The sequence below is a fragment of the Sarcophilus harrisii genome, chromosome 4, assembly GCF_902635505.1.
Source record: "Sarcophilus harrisii chromosome 4, mSarHar1.11, whole genome shotgun sequence".
Lineage (NCBI taxonomy): Eukaryota > Metazoa > Chordata > Mammalia > Dasyuromorphia > Dasyuridae > Sarcophilus > Sarcophilus harrisii.
In genome coordinates this window covers 56,331,680-56,343,849 of record NC_045429.1, presented here as the reverse complement: position 1 = coordinate 56,343,849, position 12,170 = coordinate 56,331,680, and positions in this window count along the sequence as shown.

The window sequence follows — 12,170 nt, the reverse complement described above, 5'->3', positions numbered from 1 at the left end:
AGTTCAAAGTAGCTTATCTAACTTATCAGTGAGACCTTTAACAGAAGAAAAAAATGTTTTTTATCCTAAAGTTTTGGTGAAGATTGAGCAAAAAAAAAAAAAAAGAGAGATATAATGGGAAGAAGGAAAGGATGATCATGGAAAAAGGAAGCTGAAGGCTCAAGTGTAATAGAGCCAGCTCCTACCAGCTTGAAAGAGTTGATGGTTAAGTATTCAAAGTGAATATTTACACAGCAAATTACCAATTATCAGAAAATATTATAAATCAGGGTTTGGATTATTGTTTTAACTGTCTATATTTAAAATAAAGTGATGGAGAAAATAGTAACTCAAACTTAAAAGTGTATTGGGCATAAAAATGGGAAGGGGAGGCAGCTAGTTGGCACAGCATAGAGCACTGGCCTGAGTTCAAATCTGACTTCACAAAGCTTAACACTTCTTATGTCACTTAAGCCCAATTGCCTTGCAAAAAAAAAGTTGGAGAGTCACTTTTTAAACATTTTACATACATTTTAAAACATCTTAAAACATTTACACTTAATCCCTGATAGAAGAACCACCTTTTGCTGAAGCATATATTAGATTTCCTTCCTCTTTCTGTTATGGCTAAAAATAGAACAAAGGAAAGCACATTAGTTGGCTTTGTGATATTTCTACTAGGTCTATATCTCAAAAATATCAAAGGAAGAAAAAAAGGATCCTTTTGTCCCCCTAAAAATTAAAACAGCTCTTTTCTTGGTAGCAAAGAATTGGAGACTGAGGCTATCCATAAATTAGGGAAAAACTGACTAAGTTATACTAAATGAATATGATAGAATATTATTGGCTATACAAGAAAAATTATAAGAAAATTTCAAAAACCCTGGGAAGACCCATGTGAATTGATGCAAAATGGAATGAAGAGAACAAGAGAATAATTAATGCAATGATAAAATTGTAAAGATAAATAATTTTGAAAGATTTAAGAACTCCTGTCAGCACAATGACCAATTCTAATTCCAGAGGAATTCATGATGAAATCTGCTACCTCTCTCCAGATAGATTAGAGCAGAATTGTTTGTAGATATGGTTAATGTGGAAATTTGTCTTTCTTGATTACATATATTTGTAATGGGAATCCAAAAACACAGGTTTCAATCATGACTAAGTTACTTGTCACCTCTGTGATCTCAGAAAGTCACTTCATCTTTCTGGGTTTCATTTTTCTCATCTGTGAAAAGTGAAAATATTACTTTAATAATTTCTAATTCCTTTCAAGCTACAAATTTGTTATCCTAATATTCCATGATCATCTAATACAAGACCAAGAGACTACCTCATAGCTAAACTCTCCAGAGAATCAAGTATGTCTCTGCAGTGGCCATAATAACAGCAAGAGCCATCATCTATTACCAAGATTTTTAAACTTTTGTGTTTAGTATATTTATGCTATAAAAAATTATTGAGGAACTGCTCAAAGAAATTTGGTTTTGGTGGGTTATATTTATAGATATTTACTATATTAGCAATAAAAAATAATTCTGAATTTGTAGAGCTTTAGAAAGGATTTTGGAAACACCCAGTATGCTCTAGACCACACTTTAAGAACTCCTTATCTATAGAACTTCAAAGTTTATTAAATTATTTTTATATATTGTCTGATAACCATAACTTTGGAGGAGTAGGTATTATTATTATCCCTATTTTATAGATGAAAAAACTAAGACTGAGAGAATTCAAATTCTTTGTCCAGGATCACCCAGTTAATAAGCATCTGAGGAGGTATTTAAACTATTAATATTCTAGAAGTATTCTTACCCCCTCTACCTTTACCTCTCTCCCCATGACCTTAGAGAATCTCAAATTAAACTTTTAACTTAAGTGATTTGTTTGTTTTTAGTTCAAATTAACCAAGTAAAACTTTAATTTTTAGAATTTTCTGGTCTATCTTGCCGTTTCTATGCCTCTGTACTTTCTAAGTCCCAAAAGTCAGCTACAATAATCTGAAATTAGTGACAGAAAGATAAAAAGCCCTAGACCAATTCTAGTAAATAAAAAACTGGGCAAGTTTTATCTACCTCTGACACTTAGCAAATGTGTCCAATTTTTTAACTGATAAGTCCCTTACTCTCCCTAAGTCTCAGGTCCTATATTGTAAAAATCATAATAATATCATTCTCTTCTCTTTCAGAGGCATTGTGAGGAAGGCATTTTGTAAACCTTAAAGCTTTATAGAGAGATAAGAGCAATTGATTATTTTTTACATTATTGTAATAGCAATTATCCTCATGAACTAAACTAGTTTGGATTGTGGTAGCCCCAGTAGAAGCAAATATAATTAAAAAAAAAAAAGATACAGTCATTGTGCTAAGCTATACAATAAATCTTAGTTGGAAATGACTACTTGCATGCTGGAGTTTTCTTGTGTTTTCCAGACAAAACAATACCCACCCCCAATTGCTACTCAGCTACTGTTCTTTGCCAATAATCTGCACAGCTAAAGCCGTGGGTGTAGCAAAACAGAAAGAAAGAAAGCTTACCTTGATGGGTGAAAAGGACAGCTCTATCAGAATTGAGTGCATTTGGAGTTTTTATTTTAATTCTACAAAATGGCACTTACAAGAAAACTAGCAAACTACTTTAACATGATTTCAGTCTAGTTGCGGTGGTGAGACATGAAACCAGAGAATTATGATTTTTTTGCTCCAGATGAATTTTTAAGAAGGCCATTTTTATGATGTTGTTTGTATTTGGGATCTTGTCAACCCATTGTCTGTCAATTCCTCTAGGAAAAATGTGAAAGTCTAAAAAAGTATTTTATATATCACCCCCACACTTTCATCTGTGCTCAACTCCAGTAAAGAAAACATTGGGCTGTGGGGGTTTTATGTAAAAGAAAAGAAATAAGGGAAGGAAATAGGGAGAAGACATAGGGAATGATAAAAGAAGGGGAGAAGAAGATGAAAAAAGGACAGTCAGGTGGAGAGGAAGAGGAAGTAAGATGAATAATTTTAATAAAGGAAAAATAAAATGAGTAATTTAGGGATGAAAGAAAGGAAAGAGACCAAAAAAATCAGAGAAGGAGAAAGAAAAAAGACAAAATGAATCAGTTTTCTCAAAATCACTTCTCCTATACTTTAAATAAGTAGATCTCAGTCCCTAATGTAATTCTTTCCCTAATAGAAAAAACTCATTATAAAAGCATCAGCCACCACTCATCTGTAACATTGCTAGAATCAGCTGCCTCTCTTTTCTTTCCCTAAGTGAAGGTTGAGCCTCTAGGCTATAATTTCTCTATAGATCAAGTCTACTTCTAGTCAATTGTTTATTGCTTATTCATTCTTCTCTTCCCCCTGTCTCCATAAATATGATTACTCTGCCTTAGCTCTCGTATCACATCCAGAAGTTCAGACAACTTGAAAAAGTCAAAGCTGCAGTACTATGACTGTGCAATCTGATCTGTTTTACTAAGAATTTATTTGGAATCCCAATATCCAAAAAGGATGAATAGTATGGCAAAAATATGAAACCCTTCAGAACTCAATGGGATAACTACTCCAGAGTCGCAGAGAAGCATTTTGATCATGATGAGTTAATTAGAGATAATTTTCATTAATGCAGTAATCAAAAGTACTTGCTATAAGGGGGACAGCTAGATAGCACAGTGAATAGAAGGCTAGAGTCAGAGTTCAAATCTGGCCCCAGACATTTAGTTGCTGTGTGATCCTGTTGCCTTAGTTTCCTCATCCATAAAATGCACTGGAGAAGGAAGCAGCAAATCAATCTAGTATTTTTACCAGGAAAAGTCCCAATGGATTCATGGAGAGTCAGACATGACAGAAATGCCTGAATAAACTTCCTACAGGAAAAGACCATTGTTAGTAGAATGTGCTCTGCAAAGACAATGTGGATATGGTTGGGAAAAGCACTGAATTAGAGAAGTTGGGGTTCAAGTTCCAACTGACACAATTTAGTTTTGTGACCTTTGATCTTCTCCAAAATTTAGTGTCTTTGACCCTGAAAATAGGAAAATAAACATTTCAATGGGTTGTTGTGAGAATCAAATAAGAAAATGTGTATAAAATACCTTATAGCTGTAATCTTTGATTCAGAGCCGGATCTCTGACACAATAAACCAAATCTTAGTGCCTTAGAACAACCAGGCTACCCTGAAAAAAACTCAAAATATAAGGTTGTGATTCTCAAAAGACATTCTGTTCCAACTACTCAAGCTAACAAAGACAAACATATAATAATAATTATAATAATAATAACTCATATTTCTATAACACTTTTAAATTTTCAAAATGCTTTACAGACAGTTCATTTTATCCTCATGACACTTCTAGGAGGTTATCTCCATTTTATAGAAGAGAAAACTAAATCACAGAATTTAAGTGACTTATCCAGAGTGACACAGCTCAAACATAGATCATTTTGCTCCCAAATCTACTATACAACCAACATATAATCTATATGTAATTGCCTCTGAACTTAAAATTACTGTTGTTGTTCAGTCATTTTGGTCTTGTCCAACCCTTAGTGACCTCAATTAGTTTTCTTGGTGGAAATAACAGAGTTATTTGCTGTTTCCTTCTTTTTTCCACAAAATCCATCTGCATTTTACAGATGGGGAAACTGAGGTAGACAGGGTAAAATGACTTACCTAGAGTGACACAGCTAGTAAGTACTTGGGGCCATATTTGAAGTCAGGTTGATGTCTCCCTTACTCCAAGACCAGAGTTCTATCTATGAAAATGCTTAGCTATCTTCTGAACACAGAATAAACTTATTTAGAAGAGTAACAGAAGGAGAAAGAATATATAGCTGAATCTTTAATTAAGCAATTAGGAGAATATCTTCAATGAAACTGTTTAACATCCCAGAAATTCAGTTTGCAATCTCCATAAACCCATAACATCAATAAGTGAAGTACTTGAAAGTGGAATCCCAGGTTGGAAGACCACTGTAACTCTGATTGTCATGGCTTCTCCCACTTGGGCCTTCATGGTTCCTTTGCTTAAGCCTCAGCAAAACATTAGTAGTCTTCACAGCTCCCATCTATGCCCAGTTTATGCCTGACTGTACTCCATTTAAATTGTCACAGTAAAATTAAAGATTATATTAGGTTTAGAGACTGTAAAGAGTAAGATGTGACACTTGTTATATGATAAAGTCAGCTCTTCAATCCAGAATTTAAAAGAATAATTTATGGCAGTAAAATCTCATTAATTCAGAACCCAATAATTAAAAAACTATAGTAATTTCTTTGAAGACAATGACTTGCAAGGTAGATAGAGAATGGGTCCTGGAGACAGAAAAATCTGAGTTCAAATCCTGTCTGATACATTATTTAAATCAACAAAGTCACTTACTTCTATTTGTCTCATTTCCCTCTTCTGTGGGAAGGATACTAATGAGCACACTTCAAGTATTTTGGAGGCATCCACTTGCATATAAATAATTATATATGTGAATAATAAACCATTTTAATCTATTACTTAAATTTCCTTAGGAACCCATACTCATCAATATTGTTGTCCTATATCAAGTCCCTACAACTTCAAAAAAACAAAACAACATCCTTTAAACAAAATATGCTCTAATTCAGGTTGTTTTTTTTACTAATTTAGCTTGGATTTTGACCGAGATATTTATATGATATTTAGGACCTTCATTCTCATCAGTTGGCATTAATTTACTCTTCAGCCATGCTGCCATTTCTCCAAAATCTTTGTTTTGGACTGGTGAGAGTCAGGCCACAGGGATAGTATATATTATGGCATTGTCTAAAGGGTGTTGTCTGATTAAACAAAGGCAAGGTCTTTTTTATGGTTTAAATCAGATAGGCAAAACTGCCCAAAGAGAAGGATGGGGGAATGAGACTCACAGTCTACCTAGAGACCAGGAAATGCAAACATTACTGAGTAGGAATCAAGAGTTTAAGTTGTAAAGTGCTCTGAGGATAATCCAGGCAGGGAATTAATGTTGAGAAAGCCAAGACTCACATTGGGAATCCATGAGATAAACTCTAATAATGTCTATGGCCTATTTTTCAAGCCAACATTTCCTCTTCTGTAGGATGATAAAGCATCCTCCACCCACAGGCACCTTTGTTATATCATGTACCTGTGCTAGGAATGGAGCTCAGACAGTCTTGTTATAGTCAAGAGATAAGCTCCATGCATAATTTTTGAGAGATTTGGAGTCTTTTAGGCCTACTTTTAATCCCATATGTCTCTGCCCTATTTCTACCTCACCCAGATTCCTAATTAAATTCCTTTGTAAGTCAACTCAGATCTGAGTCTTCTATGTGACTAAAGACAACAATTCAAGGTGCTGTAACTACTGATTCTTCCAGGTATGAAATAATAAAATCTCATGTCTGAGAAAGTCAGTCAGGCAACAGTGAATAGATGCCTACTATGTGTTAAATGTTGGTATACAAAGAAAGGGGGGGAATCACCAGCCCTTACTCTCAAGGAGCTCACAATTTATTTATTTTTATTTTTTAGGGGCTCAGTTTAACAAGGAAGACAATACATAACAACTGTGTACAGACAAGATGCAGGATTAACTGGAAGTAAATAGAGGAAAGGGATTAAGCAATACTGAGAAGGGTTTCTTATAGGTGAGCTTGAAGGAAGCCTAGAAGCAGGAGGATGAAATTTGAAAGGAAAGAACCCCAAGACTAAAGGAAAGCCAGTGATAGCAGGTGATAAAGTGTCTTGTGAGAGGAGAAGCAAAGAGGTCAATATCATGGGATCTCAGATTATGAACCAGAGCAAACTGTAAAAAGACTGGAAAAATAAAAATAAACCAGATTACACAGGGTTTCAAACACCAAGCAAAGACTTTCTATTTGAGACTGGAGAATACAGATTCATTATTGACAAACTTTTCTGATGGTTTTTGCACTTAAAACCTCAGACAGATTGTAGTGTAGTCTATCATGGAATTATTCTTCATTGATTAACATCACAGAGGAAGACTGATACACAGAGGGGACCATACAAGAAGGAAAGACAAAATTTTGTTGTTGTGCCATTAAGAGGTCTCACTTGGCATACTGATTCTCTCTTTCAGTCTACTCTGCCTCAGATTACTGTCTCAAAGTCATGTTTTTGCCCCTTCCATTGACAAATAGTCCCGAAACAATATATAGATATAGATATCCTGAACCAGTCTATAAATCCAAGTTCAGAATTTCTGGATATCCTTGGGTGTGTGTATTTATAAGTATTTGTATACATGTTTATATTTATGTCTATCTTCATCTATAGATAGAGAGAGAGATAGATAGATAGATGGATGGATAGATGGATAGATAATCCTTGGTTTTGCCTATGGCAGCTTCAGAGATAGAAACAGGCCAAGTATAGTTAGCTAGGGTTAGACCCAATAGCTTCTGTTTATTGGTGCCATATCTCAGCAACCTTAGCTTATTTGTGAGGTAACATAGAAATCATCAAGTAGACTTCCTTTCCAAAAAATCAACAAAATACAACCACTGAAATGTTTATTTTTATATAGATATATACACATATGTAGATATATATATATATATACACATATACATCATGTCAATGATCATATGTGTATATAATGTATATCTTCAGTATATATCATTTATATATACATGTATAATTTATATATATACATGTATGTGTGCATAATATATAGACAGACATATACACACAGATATACATACACACACACATAGACCTTCAGTATATTTGTCAGGACATATATCTGTTTAGATGTTCTGGTCCTAGACATCTAACTGGATTAACTCCCTGGACAGTTCAGACATTTGTCTCCATCATCTCTGCAAATAACTCCCCAACCTAATAGCTGAGGAAAGAGCAAAATATTTATTCCCCAAAATGTTATTAAAGCAATGTGCCCTCTTCCAAAAAATGTCTAGAACCATTGTGTGACTGCCATTATTCATATGATACTAGCTGAAAAGAAAAAGTGCTTGTCTGTGGGCCAAATGAACATTTGTTATAAGTGGGCATTGCTCTATTATATAATGGCTAAAAATCTTTAAATATTTCCTAGTTATTTCAAAATTAAAGTAGTTGGGAGTGGAAGGTGTTGTAACATAAGAATGTTGAATTAGCCAGTTTCAAAAAATGTCCAATGAACTTTTGTTTGTATTTCTTAATTATTGCTGTTTTTGTAATTTTCTTTTAATAAAAAGGACAAGGGAGTATAAAATGAGCTGTAAGAAATCAATTCCTTCAAATTAAGCATTGTTTTGAATAAATTTAAAGTAGCCTATTTATTAATTAGTGGTTTTCTATTCAGGGTTTAGACACCAGTTTCCATTGTTTCTATTCTAACTTTATTCCATACCTCTTAGTCATCTCCCAATTTTAATGCATTGCAGTCAAGTATAATTTATTATATGTATCACCTGTCTAAGGAGATATGCTAATTAGTAATCAGGTTATTGGGATAGATCTGAATGATACTATTTTCTTCAATTCCATCATGTTGGTTCAAACAGGATTAAAACCCAACATCTTCCTACCTTTTGGGGCTTCTCACACTTTATTCCCTTCATGGACTACAATTCAGTGACACTCTCCCTTGCTTCTTAATTAGACACTCTGTCTCCAGAAGCCAAGTATTTTTCAATAGCTATCTCCCATGCCTGGATTTTTCTCCCATCTCATCACCACCCCCTGAATTCCTTCATACCCTGCTAGTTAAAATGCCATCTTCTACAAGAAGTCTTGAAATTCATTGATACTATTTCATTCCTTGTCTTAGCTACTTTATCATATGTGTGTATATGTATATATGCATATATACATATATAGAGATACTCATACACACATATACTATACACACATACACAAAATATTGTTTATATGTAGTTGTTTTCATATTGCCTCTCTATTAGATTGTTAATTCAAGAGCAAAGATTGCTATCTAATAGAAATCAGTCATGGTCTAGCCATGGACTGACCAGATAAGGTCAAAAATGACATATGATTCAGGCCTAAAGAATGATATCAAAAGCAAATTGGGGGAGCATAAAAATTACCTGTCAGAGTGATATATCAAAAGCAAATTGGGGGAGCATAAAAATTACCTGTCAGAGTGATAATAATAATTATAAGGCAATAATTTATAGCCAAATAAGAGATACAGAGGATCATGGGAGGTTAAATGGATCATTTTAATTGTATTAAATTTAAAAGGGTTTGCATAAACAATGTAGCCAAATTAGAAGAAAGGAATTTCCAAAGAACTCTTGATGAAAAATGCTATCTCCAGAAAGAGAACTGATAAACTCTAAAAAAAATCACTGAGAAGAATATGAACTACATTTTCTGGGTCTCTCAAAATCCAAATTTTCCCTCAATTTCAGGATAAGCAAAAATCAGGACTGTGAGTCCAATATTTTAATGTTTTTGGATTATATTTTTACCTAATTCAATTTCACTGAAAAACATTTATTAGATGCTTATTGTGTACAATATACTCTTGGATGTATAGTCAATGGACATGTTTTCTTTCCTAAAGGAGCTGATAAGGCATACACATACACACACACACACACACACATACACACACACACACACACACACACACACACACAGATGTGTCTTACACACATAAAACAGAATCACAGGAGTTAGCTAGTCTAAGCCATACTGAAATAAGAAAGTCTTCTACAACGTACAAAATTAGTGGTCATCCATTCTTTCCAGCAAAGGGAAACAAAAATCTCCAGAGGCAACCCATTCCATTTTTGGACAGCTCTTACTGTTAGGAAATATTTTCTGATATTAAAGCTAAATTTACCTATTTGCAATTTTTATCTATTACTCTTCATTCTTCCCCTTGGAAGCTAGGCAGAATATGTTTATTCCTTCTTTTTGATAGCTTTTCAAATATTTGAATTTATTTAAAATGTTACCCCTTATGTTCTGCTCTTCTGAGCTAAGTAGACTCAGGTCCTTCAATTAATCTTCAAATGATATGAACTCAAGGCCTTTTTTCACTTCTGAAATATCTTCTCCAATGCTGAGAGAATCCTAACGACAATCCTTATTTCTTCCCCACAGCATCCTTGTAAGACATTGTTAAGACTTCTGCTTTTGTTAGTTGAGCTTTCACCTTCTTGTTGGGAATTATACCTGCCCACCCTTATAAATCAGAGTTCTCCCTGATCCTTTTCCAGATCCTTTTAAAGAAATGTTTTCCACCATTAATATGTAAGTTCTTTGAGGGTTGTGACCTCCCTTTATATATTGTCTTCTCTTGTTAGAATTTACATTCCTTGAGAATAGAGCCTATCTTGTTTGTTTGTAATCGTATATTCAGAGCTTAAGACAATGTTTAACGTACTGGAAGCATTTCATAAATGTTCTATCTATTTATTATCACCATCCTACATGGCCCCTTATGGACATTCTCTTGCTCGTAAATTGATGAAGAGATCCTTACTGACCTGAGAGCTACTTAGACTTTAGAGAAAAATTAACAACCTCACTATTTAACCATAATTCAAGTGTCATTTTCCATGATCAAATTGATTCAACTATTTGTCTTTAGTAACTCCTCAAGTAACTAACTCAAGTCAGTACCTCAAGTAAGTCCCCAAGCTCCAAGAGCTCCCTCTATATATGTGATCTCCCAAAGGTTAACTCCGCCTTCTGGAGGGAGAGGGATTCTGGGTTATCTCCCAGAGTGCAAAACTCTAACCCTGAACTCTCCCAAATGTGTGAACTCCATTGAGTACTTAGATTACTTATGAGCTCTCTAAAGGTGTGAACACAAGCATTGTTCTATCAGTTCCACTTAGTACCTTGTTTCAAGTTCTGGCCCAAAATATCTCTTTCTAAGATCAAATCAGTCACACTGAACCATGCCAAACCAGATAACTATTGTCTCTATCAACTCCAATGTCTTAACACTTTGTAAAGATTCCAACATTTGTCTAGGTACAAAGTTGAAACATAATACTACCTACCTAATTTATTTTGCTGTTTCCATTTGTTTTTCCCCCGACCTCAAAATGTGAACATCTCTAACTCTCCATTTCCAAATTTGGCTCATAAAATCAATTGGTTAGTTTACGCTGTTCATGGCCAGCATCATGGCTCCAACTCATAAATTGGCCAGGTGTTTTCTGTATTCCACACTCATAAATTGTGTCCCCAACTTTGACACACTATTTAGTCTAACCAGCTGTTTTGCAAATATGTGTTACTGATTACAAGGGAAATTGGTAAGAAAGAAAGATGGCGTGTAATCCATCACCACCCTTGGGAAAATGGTGTCATCTTTATTTACATACAAAGTAGAGTATCTCAAGGCATAGTGGAAAGTGAAGACCTGGCTTCAAATCCCAGACCACAGATTTTCTGTCTGCACCTTTGCCCTTGAGAGATGATGCCAGGTAGTTAGGAAATCTCATTAGGATACTACAAATATAATGATTAGACTATGTTGTTCAAAATAATAACCTGAAACTAGTTGCAGACAGTAGTGCAATAGAAATCCGATATTTTATACTTATAAACCATGAAATATACTTTCAAATAATCATACATATATATATATACTTAGAGTGTTTTAATTAATGTTCTTAAATATATACACATGAATTTCTAATATTTTTCATATCCCATGCTATATTAGACCATTATCATTGATCCTACACCATAATTTACAACTTCTTTGTAACTGAGAATACCTTTTATTACCTTTTAATCATCTTAATTACCTTTTCAGGTCTTTCTCTTACTCAGTCTAAGGACTAAACATATTAAATTAACTCACTTTCTCTTAGCTAAAATTGTATTTCCTGTTATTTTTCTCTCCTTTCCTTCTTAAGACTCCCAATTATCTCTTAAATGTCAAAGATATTGTGCTTCTCTATATATCTTCTGTTCTTCCAAATTCTCTATGTATAAACGAATGATTTCCTCATTTCAATCCCTGATTTCTTAATTGATGCTTGATTCCTTTGATACATTATGAATATTTTACACAAAATTATTTTCTTTAAAAATTAAGTGATCTCTTCACAAAGAAAGGTTGGGAACATGTGCAAAAATGTATATAGCAATCCTTTTTGTAGTGGCAAGGAACTGGAAACTGAGTAAATGCCCATCAGTTAAGGAATGACTGAATAAGTTAAGGTATGTGACTTATGAGTTATTATT